Below are 11434 nucleotides of genomic sequence, written 5' to 3'. Positions count from 1 at the left end.
CCTTCATAATTTTATATGTTTATACAAGATCCGCCCCCCTCATTCTTCTGAATTCCAATGACTATAATCCCAGTCTACTCAGCCTCTCCTCATAAGCCAATCCCCTCAACTCCGGAATCAACCTAGTGAACCTCCTCTGCACCCCCTCCAGTGCCAGTACATCCTTTCTTAATTAAGGAAACTAAATCTGCACACAGTACTCCAGGTCTGTCCTATCACCCTCACCTTGACCTTTTTCCACCTATCACATTTCCGACGCCCGTCCCCCAAGTCCCTCCTCCCTATCTTTTATCTTAGCCTGCTGGACAAACTTTCCTCATTCCTGAAGAAGGGCTAATGCCCGAAACGTCGATTCTCCTGTTCCCTAGATGCTGCCTGACCTGCTGCGCTTCTCCAGCAACACATTTCCATTATTGAATGGACTCTCCAGCTTCAAATAATGCTGATCTTGGCAATGTCAATCTCTCTTGTATGCCCTGAGCAATGTTACCTGTATACCGCTGTCCAAATCTTTTGTTCTGTGCATCCTTGCTTACTATGATTTGCCTGTACTGCTTGTAAACAAGGCTTTCCACTGTACTTCGGTACACATGACAATAGATAGATTCATCTGACCAACATGTATCTGTGACCCGCAGTGATGTGAATATCTCTTAGCTGTCCTCTGAAATGACCTAGAAAGCCATTCAGTTCAAAGAAACTTAAGGATAGGGATCAGATTTTAGCCTTGCTAGCAATTCCCAATTTCAATGGAAGAATAAATAAAAAAGCATTTGCCACACAAGTACCAGGCAATGACCATCTACTCTTGGTATTCTGCTTCATTATTATTGCCAAATACCTCACTACCAACCTGGGGTTTATCATTGACCAGAAACTGAATTGGGCCGGCCATATAAATACTGTGGCTGCAAGAACAAGTTAAGGATGGGAATTTCACGGCAAGGAACTCATCTCCTGACTTCTGTCCATTTATAAGGCATATTGGGAGAACGATGGAACACTTTCCATTTGCCTGGGATTTCTGATTCAATAACACTTAACAAGCTCAACACCCTGTAGCACAGAATAGGAAATGTGTTGCTGGAAAAGCGCAGCAGGTCAGGCAGCATCTAGGGAACAGGAGAATCGACGTTTCGGGCATTTGATGGATTTGACTGAGACAAGCTGGGGCGAGGGGAAATGAGGAAACTGGTGATATCCCCACCACCAAGGATATATTTCCCTCCCCTCCCCTATCAGCATTCCGTAAAGACCACTCCCTCCGTGACTCCCTCGTCAGATCCACACCCCCCACCAACCCAACCTCCACTCCCGGCACCTTCCCCTGCAACCGCAGGAGGTGCAAGACTTGTGCCCACACCTCCCTCCTCACCTCCCTCCAAGGTGAACTCAGATTTCACCAGTTTCCTCATTTCCCCTCCCCCCAGCTTGTCTCAGTCAAATCCATCAAATTCAGCACCGCCTTCCTAACCTGCAATCTTCTTCCCGACCTCTCCGCCCCCACCCCAGTCTGACCTATCACCCTCACCTTGACCTCTTTCCACCTATCACATTTCCGACGCCCCTCCCCCAAGTCTCTCCTGCCTATCTTTTATCTTAGCCTGCTGGACCAACTTTCCTCATTCCTGAAGAAGGGCTAATGCCCGAAACGTCGATTCTCCTGTTCCCTAGATGCTGCCTGACCTGCTGCGCTTTTCCAGCAACACATTTCCATCTCTGATCTCCAGCATCTGCAGACCTCACTTTCTCCTGTAGCACAGAATAGCCACACTATCCACTATCAAAAACCTCATTGGCTCCACCACCAATACATGATGGCAGTGTGTTTATCTTTAAAGATGAACCAACAAAGCAAGTAGTTAATTGCTTTCTGCCACTCCTAGTGTGTCCTTCAAACACTGGATGAGTGTTAAATATGGTCTCTCTCTGTGGATTAATGATCATGAAAATCCAGATTCTCTCATGTCCACCTTTCTGCGAGAGGATGAGAGCCCTCTCATAATAGATTTGTAGAAAAGTATCTGCTGGGCCTCCACCCTTATGGAACTCCTCTAACTTATGGAATTCCTACTGTTCATCTGTCCAGGTTAAGCCAACACAAATCAAATGGTCATGTTGCCCAGTTTTGTGTCGGTCAACGATTTTAAATAATATTACTAAAATCATTTTTTTTAAAAAGGGGGCAGCACGGTGGCTCAGTGGTTAGCACTGCTGCCTCACAGCACCAGGGACACAAATTCGATTCCGGTCTCGGGCAACTGTCTGTGTGGAGTTTGCACATTTTCCCAGGGTCTGTGTGGGTTTCCTCCGGGTGCTCCGGTTTCCTCCCACAGTCCAAAGATATGCAGGTCAGGTGAATTGGCCATGCTAAATTGCCCGTAGTGTTAGGTGCATTAGGGAAATGGGACTGGGTGGGTTACTCTTCGGAGGGTCAGTGTGGAGTTGTTGGGCCGAAGGGCCTGTTTCCACACTGTAGGGAATCTAATCTTATAATCTTACAGTAAAAATGATTTGATAATTACCACCAAAATTCAATGCAGATCAAATTTTCAGCTGTGTCATTTCCTTTCAGTTCAGGAAAAACTCATCTGGCACACTAATGCTCTTTTCTGGTCCAGCCTACATTTAATCCACAATTGTGGTCGACACTTGACTTGCCTGTGGGCAATTAGAGTTGGACAATAAATGCTGGCCTAGCCAGTGATGCCCTCATTTTATGAATGAGCAAAGGTCCTGATCTTTCCAAAAGAACCAGGTTGGCATTTACAGATCTAGTCGATAATGTATGGGACAATCCAAACTTATCCTTGTAAACTATTTCCAAAGAGCTGTGGCAGATCTGAAATGCATCGATTTAAAAAGAAACAAACAGGAATAGGCCATGTATTCCCTCATTAATGCCTGATGTGCAATGTTTCAGGGGCAAAGAGTAACAAACTGAGCTGTGTTCAGACAGAGGAAGCCTGGAATTTTAATAATGCAACAATTTCTCCTGGAAGAACAAACTGATGGAATTGCAGTACTTACATTGAATTGGCCTGTAGAAGAAGTGTTTGTATTTGTGAATAAACCTTAGAGTGCTTCTTACCACCTCACCAGAAGGATTTCTAATTAAAGTTCGATTTCAGCTTGTCAAACTGTTATAGATACTGGATTTGAAGGACCATGAATTCATCATGCTTTTATAAATGTTCCAATTTTCTTCAAATCCCTCAATAAAATAAATAGTGCAGTCCTTTCTCTCATTTATCACTGCAAGTCAGTGAGAGATTTCATCACACAGCAACAAATAAAGAAGCTCTCTTCAGAAAAGCTTTTTTTTTTTTAACTTTTTTTAAAAAGATAATTTATAACATAATTTCCTTCTCAGTCATTCACATTGGAAAGTCTAACTGTGCTCAGTGACTGGCTGCCACATGAATCCCCAGTTCTTTATACTTGATAGCCCATGCTGTGAATTTCCGCAACAGCCCGAGTGAATGGAAAACAAAGCATAAGACAGCAACACAGGCAATAGGAGCAGGAGCAGACCATTCAGCCCCTTCAGCATGCTCCACCATTCCACTAGATCACAGGCGATCAACTCCACTTCCCTGTCACTTTCCCCTGTAACCCACAATGCCTTGGCTGATCAAAGATCTAACCCAGCTTTGATTATAGGATATATGACTCAGCGCCCACTTTCTTCTGGAAAAGAGAATTCCACAGACAAATGATGCTCAGAGAAAAAAATATTCTCATCATAGTTGAGATGAAGAGATTTTGAAACTGAACACAGGCAGCCCCAAATTACTTTCACCAGAGGGGAACGATCTGTAATCCCTCAAAACAGGTTCAACTTAAAATCCAGAAATGGAAGGATTCCGCGCTGATTCACCCACACATTTCAAGCAAGGTCCTCAGATCCCTAGGATTTTATTGTTTATAATAGTTTCAAGGAGAGTCTTCAAGCAATCAGTTTCTATTCAATTCTCAGATGACTTAGAAATTGACACAGCATTACACTTCCACAGTAGCATTTCCAATGAGGCCAGGAACTTCCATAAATAAATTTGAACTTGCAGGCAACTGCTAAGATATCACAACCACACTGTTACTGTAATGAAATGAGAAAAGCAATATTGACTAAACATTATCATTGCAGGCAATGTACATTTTAAAAACACGGAAGCAAACATTTCCTTTTCCACTTGACAATGTTAATCATTCTCCTGTTATGTTGCACACGGTGTGGGAATAAGATTTGAGATGTGAAATGACGGGATTACGTCTTCTCTGTATGAGTTTGGAAAGGGATTCTCTCTGCAACAGTGTTCCCTGTTGGCTGTGCAAGCAGACAGCAGCCCAAAAATGCCCATACAGCCTGCACCCAAGCTGATCCCTTCAAAATTACAGCGCAGACAAAAGCAATGAAAGAATTGCACACTTCATCAAACTACCTGTGCATTCAGGATGGGGAGCATGCTGCAGGGGGAGGTTACTGAAAGAGAATGAATCTGAACTGTAACTTTAAAGTATGGTCTTATAATATTTTACTGGAAAAAAACATTTTTCCCCACATACTACAAGGAATAAACAAGACTACTACATAAACAACTGTTTGCACGTCAATACAGTCAGTTGAATAGTTGTTTTTCCTGATCACTTGCTTCACTTGTGTTTTTTAAATTGTAAAAGTGAATGCATTCATTTTGATTTTTTTTGGATTGCATCTTTCCAGTTTTACAATGCTCCAATTGTTCTTAATGGATCGAATCCAGGACATGGGTAAAAAGACTGACTTTGTCAGAGATGCTGTCATTCAAAGATTAAAGGCCTCTACCCAGTACTTGTTCATTGCCTAACACAGACTACTTGGTTTGAATAAATTAATTTCACAGATTAACAACAAGCAGAAACATAAAACAGGCTGCCACTTCAGTGAAGTACTCAGCAAGTGATCTACAACTGAATGTTCAATTTTTCAGAATGATGTTAAATCTGCTTGGGTGGAAATGAAAGGTTTCATGGCACATTTGAGAGAGAAATCATGAGGCATCGGTTCAAGACCCCCTACTCCAGGGGTGTACAACAACAACTCTGAATAGCTTGACTAGAAAAATTAGGTCAAACAATAAACCTCCTCTGGATCATCTCCAATGTATTTACATTCTGCTTTAAACATGAAAATCCAAGTTCATGCAGTCTTTGATAGGTGGTGTCAGCAATGTTCTGTCTAACTGAAGGATAACACTCTTGCTTTTTTATGCCAAACTCCTCTCATATTAAAAGATAGCATTCCCTTTGTTGACGCAATTGGATGCTGCACCTGTATAATAATAATTTTGGATGATTTACGCAGCTCACCTAAATCCCTATACACCTCAGAATTCTGCAGTCATTCTCCATTTAGGCAATATTCTCCTTTATTATTCTTCCTGCCAAATTGAACAATTTCACATTTCCAATCATACACTTCTGCAGCCTCATCTCCTCGTCACAACATGCATTCTTATCCACGTGTTTTCTGCCAATTTAGGCCCCATGCCTTGGTTCCTAAGATCTGAATCGCTGTTATAAATTGTAAAATGTGGAGGGCCCAGCACAGACCCCCGTTGGACCTCACTTATCATATCCTGCCAAACATAAAATTACTGATTTGTGCACTTTGAACCAGAATTCTAGTAGACTGGCAGTCCTTTTGACCTTGAGGAATTCTGTTTCTGATCCCACATTCTAGGAGAAAGTGAGGTCTGCAGATGCTGGAGATCAAAGTTGAAACTTTATTGCTGGAACAGCACAGCAGGTCAGGCAGCATCCAGGGAACAGGAGATTCGACGTTTCGGGCACAGGTCCTTCTTCAGGAATGAGCAGAGAGTGTTCAGCAGGAGAAGATAAAAGGTCCCACATTCTAGCCATGAGAAAAATCATGTTCTGTCCTCCATCAGCTGCTACCAAAATATATTGCTTTTTTTGCCTTCAGATTCAAATCTCCACATGTCCCTCAGGATAACAAGCAGATGAACTAGCAGAAGTGGGCCATTTGGCCCCTTGAGCCTGCTATGCAATTCAGTGTGATCATGACGGATTTTGTTTTGTGTCATGAATTCCCCTTTCTTGTCTATTCAAGAAAGATCAACAAACTATGGCTGCCAAAGGCTTGTATGAGATTAAAGAAAAGGCTGGCTACAGAGCTCACATACTTGGTTAGAAAGCAAACAGATGAGTAAGAGCAACACTTACTTCTGCATTTCTTTTCAGCCACAAGATCCTCTCGCCCCTCCACTCCCAACTAATTAAAATGCAGCCTACAAAGTCTAGTTCTCCGAATACATCCTAACAAATGAACTGCAAGGGGTTGATTAATTTATTTGAAACACTAATCCATCTAATTAAAAATAGATGTTGCTGCTTTAAACGACTGTTTGCATTGGAGGAAGTTCTGAAAAGGATCTCTCAGCTGATTCCTGGGATGAACTGGTTGCCTTCAGGGAAGGTTGAGGCGGCTGAACCTAAACTGATTGGAGTTCAGAAGGATAGAGCTGATCTGAATGAAACATACAGAATTTAGAGAGGGCACCTGACATGGTTTCTGCTGTGAGAATGTTGAATTGATTATAGTCAAGGCTCAGGTAGACATATCTTTTATTGACCATGGAGTTGAAGCAGCAAAGTGGACTTCAGAATTCAATCAGATCAGCAATGATCTTGTTGAGTGGCAAAGCAGCCTCAGAAGGACTGAATGGGCTACTCCTGCTCATCCTTAAGATAAAAAAAAAATGAAAATTATCAGTTAGTATCTGTTTAAAGTGCATCCATACTTAGGCAAAAATGAGCATGATTATGATAATTAAACAACTTGAGTACTAGCAAATTGAAAACCTAAAAATATTCAGCTAAATTAAAGCCATAAGACAGAGTTGAGAGACTCTCTGGTTTAAAATCTGATTGTTTCGTAAGTGAATTATGAAAACAATACTTATTGCAGCCTACATACTGATTTGAGAGCAGCACTTAATTCCTATTGCTACCAGTCGTTCTAGTTTGTGTCTACATTCCCTTCTAATGTTTAATTTAAAGTTGCATTCTGGATTAACCCTTTCAATGCCAGTCGTTACTTTTTGTAAACTTCTCTCAGGACCTTTTCCCAAGAAAATTTTACTACTACCCATGAATCTCATGATTAACACCCTGTCCCCAAGTTGTCAGCTTTTTGTTAGTCTCAGATTACGCAAGAGTGCAAACCTTTAGAAAATCTCATCAGGAAACTCAAAATTCAATTGCAGCAAATACGATTGATGATGTCCTTCGCTCCAATGTGTGATACACCTCCTTATCCTCAACAACCCTTCCTTCAACAGAATTTCCCTTTCTTTAAAGAAAAACTGCAATGTGTCCCCCTCTTGACCACCTGATTCTTTCGCATTTATCTTGGCAGCTCCATGTCAGAAACCTATGAATCTACCACAAGACCTAGCAGACATCTTTAGAGTTGTGCATAAGGTATAGTTGGTTGATGTGTTAAGAGTTTCTGCTGGGACCAAGTATAACAGTTTAAATCAGTTTAAATTTTGGGCGGCACGGTGGCTCAGTAGTTCGCACTGTTGCCTCACAGCACCAGTGTCGCAGGTTCAATTCCAGCCTCAGGCAACTGTCTGGCCTGCAGTTTCCTCCGTGTGCTCCAGTTTCCTCCCACAGTCCAAAGATGTGCAGGTCAGGTGAATTGGCCATGCTACATTGCCCATAGTGTTAGGTGCATTAGTCAGAGGGAAATGGGTACAGGTGGGTTACTCCTCGGAGGGTCGGTGTGGACTGTTTGGGCCGAAGGACCTGTTTCCACGCTGTATGGAATCTAATCTAATCTAAAAATCAAAGAGCCAATAACAGTTTTAAAAGATTAACATTCAATTCAACATATGTAGAAGACAAATTTTAACTGAAGCCGAACTAATTGTTCAGCCGAGTTATTAATATCAAAATAAATATTAGTGTCATGACTTTATTTTTCAAGAATATAAATCTGTAGTCAAGTGTAGATTTAATCAATTGCATTTTCATTGCATACACGAGGGTTCTGAATTTTAAAATCTCATCAAAATGATAGAGCAAGTCGGACACCAATTTCAACTGGAAAATTAATTTGATGACCTAGCAAATGTATTATAAACTATTGTAATAAACTCATAGAAGTCAAAAATTGCTAATCATCAAACCAATTCAAGAATTTAATATTTTGGGTTGAATTTTCAAAGGAGTGGTGAAAACATACAGATTGCTTTGACAATAGCACAAGGATATAAGGAAAAGATGATGTCAGGGTGCTGGGAGGGGACACACCCAGAGGAACAGGGCAATGGGGTGCCACTTTAGGTATTAGCTGGGGATAGGGTTGGATGTCAGATGGGTTAGGGATAAGGTCAAGAAACACAGGGTACCAGCTGGGTCAAGAGCGAAGATGCAAGGTGTCAGTTAGGCTGAAGAGAGAAGAGTTCTGGGTCAGGTTCAGCAGGAAGGTGGATGTCAGGTTGGTGGCAGAGGGATGGGGATTGGGGCAGAATGCTGATGATATCAGGTTTGATCTTATGGGTGGTGGGATGGAAGGGAGTGCAGAGACCATGTCTCGTGTGTGATTCTGCACTTTGATGGGAAGGATAGGTGTGTGGAACATTCTCTAAAATGGGGAAAGTCTTCACAAATCTGAAGCACAAAGGGACGTGGGACTGTTAGTTCAGGATTCTGTTTAGGTTAACATGCAGGTTCAATTAGCAGTTAGGAAGGCAAGCGCAACATTTGCATTCAAGAGGGCGAGAATACCACAGCAGGGATATACTACTGAGGCTGTATAAGGGTCCGGTCAGACTGCATTTGGGATATTCTGAGCATTTTGGGCCCCATATCTAAGGAAAGATGTGCTGATCTTGGAAGAGATCCAGAACAGGATCACAAGGAAGATCCTGAGAATGAAGGGCTTGTCATATAAGGAGCCGTTGGGATTCTGAGTCTGTACTTCGAGTTTAGAAGGATGAGGGGACAATCTCATTGAAACTTACAAAAAACTGAGAGGCTGGATAAAGATGATGTTTCCACAGGAGAGTCTAGGACTTGAGGGCACAGTCTCAGAATGAAAGGATACTCCTTTACAACTGAGATATTCTTTAACAAATTCTTAGAATCCCTACAGTGTGGATGCAGGCCCTTCGGCCCAACCAGTCCACACAGACCCATCAAAGAGTAACTCATTCAGACCCACCCCCTACCCTATCTCTTTTTTTTTTTATAGATATTTTTATTAGAAATTTAACATTTTTACAAGTTTACAAAAATAAACAAAACTCTCAGATATAAACATTGATATGTCTTACTGGGTCGCCGCCATCTTGGATCCCCCCCTACCCTATCTTTACCTTGACTAATGCACCTAGCCTGCACACCTCTGGACATTATGGGCAATTTAACATGGCCAATTCATCTAACCTGCACCTCTTTGGATTGTTGGAGGAAGTCGGAGCACACGTAGGAAACCCACGCAGACACGGGGAGAATGTGTAAACTCCACACAGACTGTCGTCTGAGGCTCTAATCGAACCTGGGTCCCTGGAGCTGTGAGGCAGCAGTGCTAACCACTGAGCCACTATGATGTCAAGATCACCTCACACTTCAATTCTACAGAATATAGATCTGATATTTTCAATCTCTCCTCGCAGTTATGATGTGGAGATGCTAGTGTTGGAATGGAGGGAACAAAGTTAAAATCACACAGCACCAGGTTATAGCCCAACAGGTTTATTTGGAAGTACAAGCTTTCGGAGCACTGCTCCTTCATCAGGTAGCTAGTGGAGAAGGATCATAGGACACAGAATTCATTGGATTAGATCATAGGGTCATACACTGATGTGATATATTGAACAAACCTAGACTGCTGTTAAGTCTTTCGTCTTTTAGAATGTGTTGCAGGCTTCGATTCGTTAATATGTAAATCCCAGAACTTCTTTCAAAATACATTCCCGAGATAACTTCGGGCTTTAAAAAAAAGGTGACATCTCAGCTCACACAATGCATTAAAGGTGTAAGGTTAGAGTCAAACCAGTTCTATTTCCAAAGAAGGAATTTATAAAATGTCACATGGATTATAAAAAAAATTGACTGTCTACAGATTATGTGCTTTTTGAACACAATAGAATGTATCTGCAGATACAATAAATATCTCATCTGTGTATGACATTATGATCTTTTGCTATAAATTCTGTGCCTTATAATCCTACTCCACTAGTTACTTGATAAAGGAGCACACTCCAAAAGCTAGTGCTTCCAAATAAACCTGTTGGACTATAATCTGGTGCTGTGTGATTTTTAACTTTCTCCTCACAGTGTAATCCCACCATTCCAGGGATCAGTTTCCTGAACTTTCATAAACTTGGCATAAGGAAGTATAATTATTCCTCAGGTAAAGTGACATAACTGCACACGATTCTCTCCGAATGTGGTCTCAACAAGGCTCTATACAATTGTAGCAAAACATCAGCATCCCAGGACTCAAATCATCCATCCTCTTCCTGCTTTTTCCCCCAAATCCTTTGATCCCTCCCAAGAACGAGATCTAACTCCTTGCAAACATTCAAAGTTTTTACCTCAACCACCTTCTGTGGTAGAGAATTCCACAGGCGCATTGTTCTGAGTGAAGGAATTTCTCATCAGTCCCTAACTGCCTACCCTGTATCCTTAGAATGTGACCCCCCTGGTTCTGAGCTCCCTGGGCAGTGGAAACTTTCTGCGTATGCCCTGTTTGAACAGTCAACATTCTTGAAACGTCTTTGCATCCTCCACACAACACATATTGCCATTTAGATTTTTGCCATCACAAACTTGGAAACACTACATTAGAGTCCCAAATCCAAATAAATGATGTGGGCTGAATAGCCCAAGCACTGATCCTTAGAATCACTTCACTAATCATAACCTGCTACCCTGAGAATGATACACTGCTTCCTAATCTCAGTTTCTGTTCACTGACTCACACTTCATGCCAGTACGTGACTGGCAAAGCTGGGAGGAAGTGCATGTGTGCAACTGAGGGGGACAGCAAGTGGGCAAATGAAGGCTAATATATGCAAGACCATAACAGCAAGAATGCAAATGAGATGAATGTGAGGCAGGGTGGGAGATAAGCGAGAGACAGGAAGTGAAAGGGTCAGAAGAGATAGTGAGTGGAAGGGCGGGGGGTGGAAACAGAATGGATGCATGCAGATGTTAGCGGAGAGTATGTAAGGGGGAGGTGTGTGTGTGTGTGTCTGTCTGTCTGTGTGTGTGTCAGAGAGAGAGAATGTGAGTATGTGAGAGAGAAAATGAGTGCTGGAATGACAGAGAAATAGAATGAGAAAAAGAGAGAATGTGAGAGAGAGAGAATGTGAGAGAGACAAACAAAGAGAGAGAGAAAACGAGAGACAGAGAGAAC

The 11434-nt window shown here is 42.0% G+C and overlaps 1 protein-coding gene across 5 annotated transcripts in view; it reads right to left on the bottom strand.

Annotated features, from left to right (window-relative positions):
* The window catches only part of dmd (dystrophin), a 2012228-nt gene that overhangs the window by 1539839 nt on the left and 460955 nt on the right, over positions 1-11434 (bottom strand). The window lies entirely within an intron of this gene.

This window comes from Chiloscyllium plagiosum, chromosome 12, assembly GCF_004010195.1.
Source record: "Chiloscyllium plagiosum isolate BGI_BamShark_2017 chromosome 12, ASM401019v2, whole genome shotgun sequence".
Taxonomy (NCBI): domain Eukaryota; kingdom Metazoa; phylum Chordata; class Chondrichthyes; order Orectolobiformes; family Hemiscylliidae; genus Chiloscyllium; species Chiloscyllium plagiosum.
This window is presented reverse-complemented; position numbering and strand designations above follow the sequence as displayed.